Source organism: Amborella trichopoda, chromosome 3, assembly GCF_054954075.1.
Source record: "Amborella trichopoda isolate Santa Cruz 75 chromosome 3, AtrichopodaSantaCruz75HAP2 v2.0, whole genome shotgun sequence".
NCBI lineage: Eukaryota > Viridiplantae > Streptophyta > Magnoliopsida > Amborellales > Amborellaceae > Amborella > Amborella trichopoda.
Window position 1 is genome coordinate 20,470,450 of NC_142338.1, and position 17,237 is coordinate 20,487,686.

Consider the following 17,237-nt stretch of genomic DNA (forward strand, 5'->3'; position numbering starts at 1 on the left):
AGATTTATAATTGATAACTAACCGAGGGGCTCCTCTTTCAATTTCAGAAGCCTTCTCAACATAGAAAGCTGAGCAACTCCATGGTGAGGAGCTTTTTCGAATAAGTTTTTTTTGAGCAAAACTTGTATTTGTTTCTTACAGATTTCTAATAACCTACTATTCATTTGAATAGGCCTTGCTTTAGTTGGAATTTTTGGCTCGTTGAAATCTGGTTCATATGGGAGTTCCACAATATGTTGTTTTCTAGCTCCAAAGGCATTTGGGACGTCATCGCAAATTTCCTTTTCAAGAGTTGTTTTAAAAGTACTAATCTCATGCTGGATTTTAGAAGATAACAATTTCTCTTCAATTTTTTTATATTTGATTTCTTCTTTTAGAGAGAAGATAAATTTTTCTTTACTAGAGATCTTGTTTTTAATATTATTTATTTCATGCACCTTAGGTTTTATCAATGAAGTCAAATTTTACTTAATGTCCTTCAATATTAGCTTCAATCCCTATGCCATTAATTTTTATTGGATAAAGCATGTTTAAAAAAGGTGTTCCAAGAATAATTGGTTGGCTCGATTCTTTAACCATAATGAAAGGGAAAGTAAAGCAGACCCCATTATTACAAACAACAGCATCAGACAGTTTATAATTTATTAGCATTTTGCTACCGTCAGCAGTGTTTAAAACCTAAGTGGTTTTGCTGAAATATTTTGTAGGTACTAAACCTTCATTGATGCAATTTAGATCAACGCCAGAATCAATAAAAGCCGTAGTTTGAGAACTATATTTCTTTTGTATCACAATTTTAACAATAGTGAACCATCGTTGACTGTTGATGTGTTCAAAACTTTGAATTTTGGCTTTTTTTAGAACATTACACAAGTTAGAAGTCTCATTTTCTAAAACGTTTGGGAGTGTATCTTCAACCTCGGGTGGTTAAGGATTTTGGTGATATTCATTTATCAAATTATTAAATTCAATTTCCTTGTTTTCATCGTTAAGATCTTTTTCTCTATCAGATGTAATAGTGGTCATTTCCAGAATCTGAACCCTTGTTTTTAAAGTTATCAGTTCCTTAAGAACTTCATTAATTTCATGCTTTAGATCAGGAATTGAAGCTGCCCTAATAGTCTAGGTTTTGTTTTGAACTCTCTTAAGAATATCTTGAAAACTGTACTCCTCTCTTGTTGGAATGAGAGAGGTTTTATGAGTTGTAGGCCTGGGTGGATTTTTGGCCTCTGGGTCACTTATTCTATCAATTAGGTCGATAATCAAACTCTCATCTTTTGTAAGAGTGTTTAGGCTCAAACCATTCATATCTATGATAGCTTTGTAAAAATTACATTGGCATGCGTTATCATTTTCATTTCATCCCCTGAATCAGAGTCAGAACTTCAAACATCAAATTCTTCGTCGCTTATTTCTCCAATTAATATTTCTTCATCTGAGTCATAAGAACCATCAGAAGTTTCTTCCCGTATGAGTAGAATATCAAATATTTTCTTTGAATGTCTTCATCAATTTCTAGTGCATTTATCTTTTTCTTAATTCTGCATTTACTTTTGTAATGCCCTACTTTTCCACAATTGTAACAAACTGGTAGTTTCTTTTCCCCTTTATGTTTGAAGGACTTGTCCTAAATAAATTTCTTGGGAAATTTCTTTTTCTTTCTATAGGGAGTAAATCTAGACTTATGTGGATGTTTAATTTTATCTTTTGGAAAAGGTTTTGAAGGGGGTAAAGTGTTATACTTAAACTGTTCACAAAAGTCTCCTAGCTCCTTTCTCCCAGTCATTCGTTGTTTTTTTAATTTTCTCCTAAGCTTAAGGTCTATACATAAGGCTAGACCCTCAGCGCATATTTCTTCTGACAATTCTCCTCGGGCATATTGGGAATAGGGAATGAGTCCATTATGCTTATTTTTAAGTATTGTTTTAACCTTTTCAGCAAAAAGATTTTGTAGTCCTGATATGAATTTCTCCTTCTAGTGGTCTACCTTGCTGTCTTCTCTAGATAATAGTCTTGAGTAAAATACATCTTTATACCATTTAAAATGAGAGCGTGGGGCAACGAAGATTAGATAATAGATCTTCAGATCTTGGGGCTAAAAGAGTTGTACTTCCTATTAAGTGTAGAGTGATAATATAAATCAGGTATTCACTGCATCTCCTACGTCAACTATGTGTTCCTGGATTTGTCCAGGGCCAACTTCAGTTTTAACAAGCCACTATTTAGTAGCATTAAGGATCTGATCCTCAGCAGACTCATCCATATGAAAATCCCACCATTCTCTAAGCCATCTTGTAAAGCCACATATGATGGCTTTGGCGATTTCATGATCTTTGTTTCCACTGGTCTTACATGCGGTGGTATACATAGTCATATGTTTCATTAGGTCAAGTATTTTGTTTTCTGACATGCCGTCTATGTTCCAATTAACAATAGACAATAGACATTCCTGAGTAGGAAACTGAACTAGATATAAGATCCTCTTCTATTTGGAGGTCAACAAGAGTGGGTCGAGGATTGTACATTCTAGTTTGGTAGACTGGCTTGATTTTTCTCCCATAATCTATCCTGTTCAGATCCAGCCTTTCTATTTTAAAAGCAGTTTTTCAATTAAAATCATTGAAAAAATGATTTCAATAATGGAAACTCAAGATAGTTTCCAACTACTATCGTCAAGAATAATTGAGGAACATAAAAGAAAAAATTTTAACTATCTACATATCGGCTTAGTCCAAGTGCAGTTAAGCCTTTAACCAGAGCAGGATTAAACAATTTTGTTCTTTTATGCCTTTGGTATAATAGGCATAGAAGATTCACAGATTTTTATTAGGAATTGTTGAATCAAGTTTATGCAAAGGTCCTATTTTCTTTAACTGTTTCCCAAATTTTTCTGTAGCTAATCTTCTAAAGGTTTTAACTTTAAACTTAAACACTCAAAGTTTTGATGTGGATCCGAGATCCCAAAACGTAGCCTTTGTATACATAATATGTTATAAGGTAATGAACACCTTATGCCCAAATACCCGACAAATGGATACCAAAGGCTAAACAATTTTTTTTCAAACCAACATAGAAAAACAAATTTAGTTATGCCGAAGACACTTTCTTGGACCCAAGTAAAGCTGCCTGAAAGATGGTCTCTTCAGCCTGAAAATCAGACTACAGTTCAAGAAAATAGGGAACCCGAGCAGATTATTGAATACCTTGACGACGAAATTGAAATACAATTCCCTTCTATAAGAAATGCTAGGCTTAGTATATCTAATCCTTCTCCTTAGGTTCCACCTAGTATGTTGACATGCTTTGTTCCCCAATCAGATAATGAGAAAGCCCATAATGAAAGAATAATTCTAGAGGGCCTTAGCGAGGCTTCAAACAATGTCTAGCATCCAGTGTATAGAATTAATACCCCTAGTTCTTCTCAAATTGAACCAGAAGAACCTACACTATCTGACCTTAACTTTGATCTTCTTACTATTCAATGTCAAGATGAGTTTGTCATTGACAAAGAATGGATTAAAAAAGATTTCATTTCAGAAGAAAATAGACAAATAAGGGAATGGTTTTTTCAAGAATTTAAAGAAGAATTAAGGAATGTTTTTCATAAAAAATTAAATGAATTCATGATAAAAGATAAAAGGAATGTAAATTTTTTTAAATGGCGTAAATATATTCTTAAAATAAAAGGAATTAATCCCCCAGAATTTGAAATAAATACGACTGAAAAATCTTTCCACCTTTCATACTATTAAAGGTGAAGCTGTCGAGTCAATTAATCTTCCATAAACAAGTTTACAGTTAAAAGGAGAAAAACTTGAAGCTAAAGCTTCATCATTTAGACTAGGGACTAAAGAAACTAATAATCATATGGTCAAAATAGAAAGAATACTACTGCACATCATAGAACAAAATAATTATACAAATCTCTTTCTACAAACTATAGGAAGACTAATTACTAGAATTAAAAACTCCCTAAACAATCAATAACCAATAAGACAATAAAAGAAAGATGAAAGCCATAAGGTAGCAGTATTATTCAAACCCCCCCACCTAGTATAGAAGTAGGAAAATTTAGCCTGCAAGGAATAAACCTCCTCTTGTTGGAGAGGTACAAGTTCTGTAGAAAGATCAGAGTTATAATGACCAAGAAATTACTGAAATTGAAAATGCTTTTAGAATAGAAAGCTTGGATCTTAACAAGATAGATTATGGGAGGAAAATCAGGCCAGTCTCCCAAGCTAGAATGTACTATCCTCGACCCACTCTTGTTGACCTCCAAATAGAAGATGATCTTATTTTCAGTTCGGTTTCCTACTTAGGAAGGTCTATTGTTAATTAGAACATAAACGACATGTCAGAAAACCAAATACTTGACCTAATGAAATATATGACTATGTATGCTACCGCATGTAAGACCAATGAAAACAAAGATCATGACATCGCCAAAGCTATCATAGGTGGCTTTACAAGATGGCATAGAGGATGGTGGGATTTTCATATGGATGAGTCTGCTTAAGAAAAAGATAAATGCACTAGAAATTGATGAAGATATTAAAAAACAAATAGTTGATATTCTACTAATAAGGGAAGTAACTTCTGATGGTTCTTATGACTCAGATGAAGAAATATTAATTGGACAAGTAAACGATGAAGAATTTGTTGTTTTAAGTTTCGACTCTGATTCAAGGGATGAAAATTAAAATTATAACGCATGCCAATGTAAATTTTGCAAAGCCATCATAGATATGAATGGTTTGAGCCTAAACACTCTTATAAAAGAAGATAGTTTGATGATCGACGTAATTGATAAAATTAGTGACCCAGAGGCTAAAAAAGAATCCTTAGTTCAATACATCAACATGGCCAAAAATCCATCCAGGCCTACTACTCTTAAACCCTCTCTCATTCCAACAAGAGAGGAGTACAGTTTTCGCGATGTTGTTAAGAGAGTTCAAAACAGAACCCAGACTATTAGGGGACCTTCAATTCCTAATCTAAAGCATGAAATTAATGAAGTTCGTAACGAACTGATAACTTTAAAAACAAGGGTTCAGATTTTGGAAATGACTACCAATACATCTGATAGAGAAAAAGATCTTAATGATGAAAACAATTAAATTGAATTTAATAATTTAACAAATGAATATCACCATAATCCTCCTCCACTTGTGGTTGAAGATACACTCCTAAAAGTTTTAGAAACTGAGGAGCTTGACACTTATAACAGGTGTAATGTTCTTGAAAAAGCCAAAATTTAAAGTTTTGAACACATCAGCCTCCTAGATAAGGTTATAACTCAACGATGGTTCACTATAGTTACGATCATGGTACAAAAGGAATATAGTTTTCAAACTACGACTCTTATTGATTTTGACGTTGATCTAAGTTGCATCAATGAAGGTTTAGTACTTAAAAAATATTTCAGCAAAACCACCCAGGCTTTAAACACTGCTGACGGTAGAAAAATGTTAATAAATTATAATTTGTCTGATGGTGCTGTTTGTAACAATAAAGTTTGCTTTACTTTCCCTTTTATTATGGTTAATGGATTGTTATTCTTAGAACACCTTTTTTTAACATGCTTAATCCAATAAAAATTGATGGCACAGGGATTGAAGCTAATATTGAAGGACATGAAGTAAAATTTGACTTCATTGAAAAACCTAGGGTGCATGAAATAAATAATGTTAAAAACAAGATCTCTACTAAAGAAAATTTTCTTTTCTCTCTAAAAGAAGAAATCAAATGTAAAACAATTGAAGAGGAATTGTTATCTTCTAAAATCCAGCATGAGATTAGTACTTTTAAAATCAAATCATGTGAACAAATCTTGCTTGAAAAAATAAGGATATCTCAGAGAAAATTCGTTGAATTTAATAAACATTGTTTAGAACGAAACTGCCATCTTTACTTCATGACTTTATACCAAGTCCCTTGGATCCTCAAATGGACAGATGGGATTATATTTTAGATCTCCACAGGCAAAATAACAATAAAATGGTGGGACAATTACAAAAATGAGTCTGTTGGACCTGATAATATTGGCATAAAAAGAATCCTCCTTACATCTCAGTTGCAAGATAATCCTAAAATAGGGATAATGGAATATGCACGATTATGCAACAACAAAACCCAAAATTATCCAAAACAGAGCTTAAAAGAAAGCTTTTACTAGCCCTGGACGAAGACGATAAAATGTCTACATCAACTAAAGCAAAAGATGAAGATGAGGATTATAGTCCTCCTAATGGAGATAACTGTAAAGGAATTACCTTCTCCGAAAATAGAAAAGTAAAAGAAAAAGCTTCTACAAAAGGGACGACACGACTCTAACTTACTCAGGACACGAGTCCCACTATTCACCTTTTATTGTAGCAGGTGGCCGACATCTGGAGTCTCACTATTCACCTTTTACTGTAGCAGGTGGCCGACATCTGGAATCTTACTATTCACCTTTTACTAAAGCAAGTCGGTGCAATTATGCAATGGATTCCAAATTTCTATTTTGAAGTCTTGCCCTCCATCTATAATTAGGGAAAGCCTCTTCTTAGAAGGGCATCGAAAGTTAGCAAAGAGTGTTGGAGTGTTTGTGAGCATAAATGTCTTGAGTGTTGCGAGTGTCTGAGTGCTTGTGTAGTATTAGCAGAGCGTATGCATTAGCGTGATTACTAAGCTTGTCTGGTGGCGTATCAAGCTCGTTTCTACAACTTGTCCTGTTTAATGTAAGTTAACTCTGTTTTTATGATCACTATCATATATGTCCTATATGTTTACTCTGTTTTATGTTAGTCCTGTTTCTGTTATGTTGTTTCCGTTGTTTTGTTTTGTTTGTGATATATATTGTTCCGCTGTATATGCCATCAAATATATATATATATATATATATATATATATATATATATATATATATATATATATATATATATATATATATGGAAAATGATGGGATTAGCCTATTAGCTCATATGAATATATGAGCTCAACGGCCCAGATGACGGTCACAACCTCATTACATATTTGAATTTAATTTTTTTCTACAAATCCAAATTACTTGAAATTTTGGGTGTGTTATTCAAAAATATTAAAATCTAATAAAAATATCAAAAAAATAATTTGCATGAAATAAATAAATTGGTATCAAAGCCAAGTTCTATATAAAATTTGCAAATTTGATATTATAACTAATCCCAAAGTCGCTGTGACCCTTGGGTTTTTAGGTTAAGAGTCAAAATTTTCAATAAGTTTGGATCAGATGAGGACACATAGAAATTTGGTTATACCAAAATCTATATCTTGAAAACAGGTAAATTTATATAAAAACTGGTCTCTGCAATCTATGACCCGTTTACCAATTCCTAAAAATACTGAGCTAGAACAAATTGTTGAATATCCCAATGGAGAGATATAAATCCAATTTCCATCCTTCAAAACAACAAGGACAAGTATTTCAAATACTGTCTGTGGTTCCGAGAATTCCAAAATTGGACCAAAAGATTCTGAAAACCAGATGGTTAAAATTGAAGCCATACCCCACATAATAGAGCAAAATAATTATACAAATCTTTTCCTACAAACCATAGGAAAACAAACTAATAGGATAGAGAATGTCCTAAATATAATAAAACCTCAACACCGGGACAAGAAAGAAGAAAAAGATAAGCGAGCAGTTTTATTCAAACCACCTCCTAGTATTGCGGCAGGAAAATTCAACCTACAGGGGATCAAAAAGAAAGAGGATAACAAAGAATTAGTAAATGAATTGGTAGAACGACTTGAAAAATTAGATATAAAAGGAAAATCAAGCGATGTTTAAGTCCTCCAAGAAGATAAAAGTTTTTCAAATCTAGAGATATCTGAAATAGAAAAAGCTTTTAAATCAGAAAGCTTAGAAATTAATAGAATAGATTATGGGAGAAAAACTAGGCCGGTGGCACCAATCAGAATGTACTATCCTGGACCAACTCCTGTAGATCTTCAAATAGAGGAAGACCTTATTGCCAGTTTAGTTTCTTATTCAGGAAGATCCATAGTAAATTGGAATATAGATGGGATGTCTGAAATCCGATTCTTGATCTTATGAAACATATGACCATATATGCCACCGCATGTAAAGCAAGTGGAAATCAAGACCACAAAATTGCTAAAGCTATTATATGTGGATTTACCGGATGGCTTAGAGGATGGTGGGATTTCCACATAGATGAAGAAGCCAAAGATCAAATTCTAAATGTTGCTAAACAATATAATATAAAGACTGAGGTCGGACCAGGACAGATCCTAGAAAATTTAGTGATTGAGGGAGATGCCGTAAACACTTTAATATATATCATTACACTTCATTTTGTGGGAAGTACGACCCTTTTATCTGCTAGATCTGAAGATCTACTTTCAAACTTACGTTGCTCAACTCTCTCACATTTTAAATGGTATAAAGATGTATTTTACTCCAGACTGTTATCTAGGGAGGATGGTAAAGCCGATCATTGGAAAGAGAAATTCATTGCTGGACTTCCTAATCTTTTTGCTGAAACAGTTAAGATAAGATTAAAAAATAAGCATGGAGGAATTATTCCCTATTCCTTATATACCCTTGGAGAACTCTCAGCAGAAATCTATGCTGAAGGTCTTGCATTATGCACAGACATGAAATTGAAGAGACAATTAGAAAAGCAAAGAATAACGGGAAAAAAGGAATTAGGAGACTTTTGTGAGCAATTTGGGTTTAATACTTTGCCAACTTCCAAACCTACTCAGAAACAAAAATGTAGAGACTCTAGAAAACCTAAGTCTAATTATAAGAGAGAAAAGAAAAATACTTTTCTTAAAAAATTCTTACATGATCACTCTTATTAACAAAAGGGGAAAAGAAAAATACCAGTTTGTTACAACTGTGGGAAGGAGGACATTATAAAAATAAAAGTAGAGTAAAAAAGAAAATAAATGCTCTTGAAATAGACCTTGAAATCAAAAAACAGTTATTCGATATTTTATTAATTAAAAGGGATGAGTCTGATGAATCTTCTGACTCTGATGAAGAATTGCTTATCGAAGAAATAAATGATGAAGATTTAGTTTTTTCGAGTTCAGACTCTGAAACAAGTTCTGAAGAAAAAACTAATATCCATTGTCATTGTGATTTCTTAAATACACTCACAAAAGAAGAGAATCTAATCATCGACTTAATTGATAAAATAAGTGATCCCGGGGCTAAAAGAGAAGCCTTGATGCATTATATGAATATGACCAAAGAACCCTCTAGTTTTTCTAAACCTTCTCTTAGAAGATTATAGTTTTATGGATATCATAAAAAGAGTTCAAATTTAAAACTCAAGTCCACAAAGGACCTATAATTTTTTATCTAAAAAATGAAATAAATGAAGTTCGAAATGAACTTATAACTCTAAAAACCAGAGTACAAATGCTAGAGATGGCAACCACTAAAGAAGAAAGTGGTAGAGAAAATGCTGAACAAGAATTTAATGATCTAATACAGAATTATAATCATAATCTTTTACCACCCGAAATTGAGGATACTCTCCCAAAAGTGATAGATGATCCGTAAACTTCAAATAACTGTAATATGCTGAGAAAGTTACATGATTATAAATATGTAAACCTCGTGGATAAAGTATTAACCCAAAGATGGTTTACCATTATTACAATAGTGGTGCAAAAAGAATACACTTTTCAGACCACTGCTCTTATATATTCAGGAGCAGATCTGAATTGCATAAATGAAGGACTAGTTCCAACTAAATATTTTAGCAAAACAACACAGGTGTTAAATACTGCTGATGGTAGTAAAATGATAATAAATTACAAACAGTCTGATGCAGCAGTATGCAACAATGGTGCATGTTTTAAATTTCCTTTTATAATGGTCAAAAGTTTACGCCAACCTGTTATGCTTGGAATTCCTTTCTTAGACATGCTTTACCCCATCAAAATTGATAATACTGGGATAAAAGCTGATATTGAAGGACATGAAATAAAATTTGACTTCATTGGCAAACCTAACGTCCATGAAATAAATAACATTAAAAACAAAATCTCTACCAAAGAGAAATTCCTCTTCTATCTAAAAGAAGAACTAAAATATAAGATTATTAATGAAAATTAACTTTACCTCAAATACAAGGTACAATCAACAATTTCAAAAGGACGTTAGAAAGAGAAGTTTGTGCTGATATTCCTAATGCCTTTTGGAATAGAAAGCAACATATCGTGGAACTTCCTTATGTACCTAGCTTTAATGAAAAAAAAATTCCTACTAAAGCCAGACCAATACAAATGAACAGCAGGCTCTTAGAAATTTGTGAAATTGAGATACAAGAACTTCGTGATAAGAACCTTATTAAGAAAATTTCTTCACCTTGGAGCTGTGAAGACTTTTATGTGGAAAAGACTTCAGAAATTGAAAGAGGAGCACCTCGACTTGTCATAAATTATAAGCCTTTAAATAAAACACTAAGGTGGATCCGTTATCCTGTTCCAAATAAAAAGGATCTTTTAGACAAACTTGTCAATGCCTGTATTTTCTCAAAATTTGATTTGAAATTAGGGTATTGGCAAATCCAAATAATAGAAAAGGATAGGTATAAAGCAACATTTAATGTCCATTTCGGACATTATGAATGGAATGTGATGCCTTTTGGGTTAAAAAATGCCCCTTTAGAATTTCATAATATTATGCACGATATTTTCAATCCTTATACGAGATTTATTATTGTTTACATTGACGATGTCCTTGTTTATTCTGAAAATATTGACCAGCATTAAAAACATCTGAATATCTTCTATAAAGCCATAAAAAGTGCAGGTTTAGTTGTTTTAGCTAAGAAAATAAACATTTTTCAAACTAAAATAAGGTTTCTTAGACACTATCTTTCAAGGAAGAATAATCCCTATTGATAGGGCAATCGAATTTGCTTCCAAATTTCCTAATATCATTAAAGATAAAAAAGAATTACAAAGATTTTTAGGATGTCTAAATTACATCTTAAATTTTTATAAAGATTTGGCTCTGGATGCTAAACTTTTATTCCAAAGGTTAAAAAAGAACCCTTTAGATTGGACTCATGCACACACCATGGCAGTTAAAAAGTTAAAACTTAAAGCTAAAGAATTACCCTGTTTAGCCCTTTCTGATCCTACAGCTTTCAAAATAATTGAGACAGATGCCTCTGAACTTGGGTTAGGAGGAATTCTTAAACAAAAAATCCAAGATGATGAGCAACTTATATGCTTTACATCTAAAGCTTGGAACCCAGCTCAATGGAAATACTCTACTGTTAAAAAAGAGACTGGGGTCGCAACCCTTTAAAGCCAAGAGTATTGAATACCAAAGGATTTAAAATCAAATCCTATCATTATTTCGAATGCATGGGATGAAGTATTTGCCTACCAGAATACTAAACATACACACAGCTGGTACGTACAGTTTAAAAGAACTGAAACAACAGAATTCCCAAATTTGTTTAAAAGTTGGTTCCTATTTTGGGGATCAGTAAGCCAGATACTACCTAAAAAATTGCAAGTATCACAGAGAAAATTCTCTGATTATAATAAGAATAGTCTTAAAAGAGACTACCACATTTATTTTGTAGCCTTATATCAGGTCCCATGGATTAAAATGGTCCTACCAAATTTCTGAAGATAATTTGGATCGGTGGGATTATATTCCAGAACTACAATGGCAGATTTCAATTACATGGTGGGATGCCTACAAGAATGATTCTCTGGAGCCAACGAAAATTTATATGAAAGCCATCCCAAATTTTGCGCCACAATCTGACATAGGATTCTCTGAATACATTTCACTAATACAATAAAAGAATCCAACCCTTTCAAAAGCTGAGATTAGAAAAAAACTACTCTTTGCCCTTGAAGAAGATGAAGTTCAAACACCCACTTTATCAAAAAATGATTTAGAAGACTATGATCCTCTAAACGGAGACAACTGTATGGGAATATTTTCCCCCATAAATTGTAGAAAAGATCAAGGGCGGTACGGCTCCAGACTATTCAGGACATGTGTCTCCAGAAAAGCTCTACAGTAAAAACCATTATTGTCGACAAAACACAGTAGGAGAATCTTTTACTTTTCTTTTTTGAATTGATGAAAAGCGCATCTTTTACTTTTACTTTTACTTTATCAGTGCGAATCTTATCATTACTTTGTCTGTGCGGATTTAAAACCGTTTGAAGTCCGCCCTCCCTCTTCTATAAAAGGGAGCCCAGACCAAAGGAGGAGACACCTTCGGAGGAAAGTTGGAGAGCTTCCTGTAATAATATTCTTAAGAGTCTTAGGTTGAGTGCTTTGTAAGAGTGTGTTGTGTGCTATGTGCTTTATAAGAGCGTGCTTCTGTATACATTACTTTTGGTTATCTACTATCACAATCCATGTAAGTGCCTTACCCTGTCTTTCTGATTCTATACATGAGTTATTTGTTTCTTGTCTATTACTCTCTTTTATTACTATCTTCCATCTGTGTATCCTCTTCCGCTATTTTTGGAAGCAAATTCAATTGCCCTGTCAATGGGGATTATCCTTCCTTTAAAGATATTGTGTCCAAAAAACCTTATTTTAGTTTGAGAAAGGTTTATTTTCTTAGCTGAAACAACTAAACCTGTAGTTTTTATGGCTTTATAAAAGATACTCAGATGTTTCTAATGCTGGTCAATATTTTCAGAATAAACAAGGACATCGTCAATGTCCATTGATATGTTCATACATATGCACCCTCACAGGCTGATCAATGAATATATATATATACTATTGTATATATAGATTATATATACACTGACGTATATGACCATATATACATTTATTATCAGTTATATATATAGTTTTTAGCGTATATTATATGTACATTGTTTTATAGCCATATATATAGGTTTTGCTAAAGCATTTCACCTCTCCCATCAATAGGTTTAGCCAAAGCATTTATAACACGACCTAAACAAGCCTCAGTCACTGGTATCTGAACAATTCTTCATGTTGCTTTTACAGAACTGCCCTCTTGTATCATTAAAACATCACCCATTAATGCAACACCAACATTATTGGATTCCAAATTTGTAGCAATGCCTATTGTCCTCTCTTCAAATTTTACTAATTCACCCGCCATTACTTCATCAAGATCCCCTTCAGCTTACCAGTATTGACAATCTTTACTTCTCTACTCTACTGATCAATCTGTTCACAGATAATATTTCTAATTTCGTTAGCTCGAGTGGTTACCATTATTGTCTCTTAATTCTTTTTCAGAAGCAAAACAAGAAAAAAAAAAAAGAGAAAAAAAAATGCCTATGGTAGTGGTAACTGTAATTAGTTATATTTTTCATGGTCACGAGCATGCCAATATTAGCACCGATGGTGCGTAAATGTAACTCATTATTCAAATAACTATTCAGAGTTTCTAGAGCTCCTTGCAAGGCTTGTTGGAAAACTCGTTGTCAAACCTGATTCATCACTCTGTGTTGTTCAAAATGAATGCTTTCATTTTTGTAATTTTCTAATCGTTCTAAATTTTCATAAGCAGCATTAATCAAATTCCTTTTTTCTTGTTCTAATATCAGAGTAACCATTAACTCAAAATTCATCGGCTTCAATTTCCACTTTATGTAAGCAAGCCCCGGCCTTTTGCAAGCTACTCAATGGCTCCGACATAGTTGTTCGTAATCACTAATCAGACTAAAGATTCTCTATTTTCGATTATCTAATAAATCACTTAGTGAAAGTAACTTGTCTCCATATCAATTCCAGAACTTCTATGATCTCTTCCCAAAGCGAACATGAATATTTCTATTCATTTGGTTGTCACACTCAATTACTTATGGACACTCATGTATCTACCCTCTCTCTTCGTTCTACGATATCAAAACTGATAAAAGACCAAGATCCCTAGAGGGCTCTTCCTACCTGGTAACTATCAGGAAAGTCGTTTCTTTTTTTTTATTATCTTTAAATCCAAAGAATTTTTATTCTGCATAGGTTGTCAATTCGACATTGGATAAAAAGTTGGAGTGCTTTTTTTTTTACAGTGAATTGTCACAATTATTCTATCGATATGAGAGTTCTATATTGGATAAATTACCAACTCTTCATTTTGAAACCATCTCTACTAATGCAGTGGTAGAAAGAGTACCTTGTTGTGCCTAGACTTCACTTTAGTTTTAACCATGTAAATAGTCCTACATTCATGAAATGCTATAGTTCCTACTTATGAATTTTTATTTATTCAGAAGTAATTCGTTAGGATCATGCACCTTAATTCTTTTTTATTTATCTATTATTTTATAACTTATAACATAACATCATTTATAATATGATTATTATATAATTATTAATTATTATTTTACAATTATTATTATTATAAGTATGAGTAATTATTATTATTTTAAATTATTACTATTTTAATGTGTGTGTGTGTATATATATATATATATATATTAGTATAATAGAATTTAGCACATTAGTAGAATAGAATTTCTGTTCTATAGACAGAAATATTCCGTTATTAGAAGATGTATATGGTTATTCTAGAATGCAGCACAATAATGGTGAACTTAGAATTTAGTAAAAAATGATCTTTTCCTATAAATATTTTATGTACTTTGAAAAGGGTATTATGGTCTTTTCAAAATCATTCCAAAACTCAATTTCAAATTCAAAAAGATTCTTTTGACTTTTTGAATGATGATCGGACTTTAAAGGTCAGTTAAAATTACAAAAATGCCCTTCTTAAAATTTTCAAGTAAGCTGCTGTAATATACTTTTTTATATTTGTAAGGCCATTTGATGTAAAAAATTATGGAGTACTTAATTCTAATTGGGTCTCACACACCTCTCATGCCACTTTTATAATAAAAGAAACAATGAATATCTCAAGATATAATCTTCCTAGGGTTGTGTCATGTATTCCAACTCCAGCCAATATACCACAAGCTCTAAATTTGTTAGTGGAGGTTGCGGGAGATTATGGTGTTCATCATGGATCTATCTATCTCGATTGGATTGGCTTCCAAAGATGAGAAAGAATGTATTTGATGTGTTAGGGTCTTATTTTGCAACTTAGTTTATTCGTTGTTATATTCATGTTTATTAGAGTTTTGCAGACGTGGTGTTATTTCTTGGGCTGTGTTTGTTTTGATTAACTCTTAGTTTCTTTCTCAATTCATTTGGGTCTCTTAAAGAGGCTCGTTTTTTATATATCCTTCATCTTTGCAAGTCTGCATTCTTCTGTTTTGAAAACACATATATGGATATTTGTGCTAGTCTCATTATTCGAATGGTATTTAATTTCCAATCCTATCTTCTTCTTTTATGAAATTCACTATGAATGTTATTTTATTGTATTCAGATCTTCCAGAGGATCGTTTTTATGATTGGGTTGCATTTAATGTGCAAGTGCGCATCTGGATGGTTTGTGATGCGTTTATGACCACAATTATGTAAGTATGAGATAGCTAAAATAATAATCTATATATATATATATATATATATATATATATATATATATATATATATCGGTCCCATTAGATTTTGGGGTTGTTCAGCACATGTCCTAGTTCCCTTCCAAAACCCAAAAAAACTGGACCCAAAGGCTGTTAAGTGTGTTTTTATAGGGTCCCCAAATCACGGTAAAGGCTATAGATTCTATGACTTATCTAATGAGACGATCATTGAGAGTCTAGATGCACATTTTCATGATAGGGAAGGTTATTCATAAGAAGGTTGATTTCTATGCCCACCCAAGTGCTTCACTTATTTAGGAGAAGTCTATGAAAGAGTCAGTGAAGTGGAAAGTGATGAGCCAGCTACTAAGGTATCCAAAGCACAAGCAATGGCTGGAAGCCATGGAGAATGAAATGAAATCAATTAATGAAAACAAAGTATGGGAACTAGCCTGTCTTCCTCCAAATCGCAAGGCGATCAGATTGAAATGGGTGCTCAAGAAGAAATTAAATTCTGAGGGACAAATTGAAAATTATACGGCTAGACTAGTAGCCAGAAGGTGCAACCAGATGGAAGGCAGAAACTACCAAGACACCACCTGCTGCAAAACTAGTCCATTAGGATAATCCTCTCCATTACAATCCACTTAGATCTTGAGCTCCATCATATGGATGTCAAAACGACATTCCTCAATGGAGAATTAGAGCATGAGGTTTAATTGAGACAGCCTAATGGATTTGAAATTTAAAAGGAAGAGAATATGCTGTGTACAGGCTCTTTAAATCTCTCTATGGCTTGAAACAAGCATAGAGAAGGTGGTTTGACCAACCACGATTTACGCCCAATGAGGACGATTACTGTGTGTATGTTAAGGTCAGTGGGAGTGATATAGTGTTTTTATCATTGCATGTGGACGGCGTTCTAATTGTTAGTAACTCGCTAGGGCTAATCAAATAGACAAAGATTATATTATAATTGCCAGTAACCCTCTAGGATTAATCAAAGAGACAACAAAGGTTATATTGTTAGAAAAATTCGATATGAAGGATATGGGGGAGGCCTCATACATACTAGGAATTAAAATCATCAGAAATAGATCAATTAAATTGCTTCATTTGTCACAAACAACCTATTTCAAGAAAGTATTGGAGATATTTCACATAATTGATTGCAAACCTTTCAGCATACCTCTTGATAACATAATAAAACTACGCTTGAAGATGTGTCCCAAAGATGATGAAGAAAGAGCATACTGGAGAGAGTCCCCTATAGGAGTATTGTGGGATTTTTTATTTGTCTTACACAAGGGACCAGGCTAGACTTATTGAGTGTTGCCTTATGATTGGTGGTAGAAGGATAAGGAGGGACACCTTATGACAAGTAATAAGTGGATGTCCCCCTTGAAAGTGACTTCTCATATTACTTGAAGTAAGAACCAAGTTTTGTTTCAAGAAAGAGAATAAGAGGGGGGGCATCCCCGTGTTGTCTATTTCAAATTAGATGGTTGTGATGCCATGATTTCAAATTCAATGGTGATAAATGCCTTAAAAGTATAATTTGGGTTTGAAGGGCACTTAAGTAATTTTAGAAAATTTGGAGGTGAGACTTCTCATATTACTTGAAGTGAGAAGCAAGTTTTGTTTTAAGAGAGAGAATACGAGGGGGGGCATGTCCCATGTTTGTCTATTTCAAATTAGATGGCTGTGATGCCATGATTTCAAATTCGAAGTTAGAATGCTCGGGCTGTGTTGGTCTGAGGATGGTGATATCGAACCGC

The 17,237-nt window shown here is 33.0% G+C and overlaps 1 long non-coding RNA gene across 29 annotated transcripts in view; it reads left to right on the top strand.

The window, feature by feature from the left end:
• The window catches only part of LOC105420735 (uncharacterized), a 154,462-nt gene that overhangs the window by 30,133 nt on the left and 107,092 nt on the right, over positions 1-17,237 (top strand). For 6 of the 29 annotated variants that reach the window (XR_016050935.1, XR_016050928.1, XR_016050927.1 and 3 more), the window contains one exon: positions 15,366-15,456. The exons of 17 other annotated variants lie outside the window; for them this stretch is intronic. This is a non-coding gene — a long non-coding RNA (uncharacterized LOC105420735). Of the gene's footprint in view, positions 1-6,423; positions 6,723-15,365; positions 15,457-17,237 lie in introns of all 29 variants that reach the window. 6 more of the 29 variants (XR_016050933.1, XR_016050929.1, XR_016050941.1 and 3 more) reach the window with 2 other exon arrangements.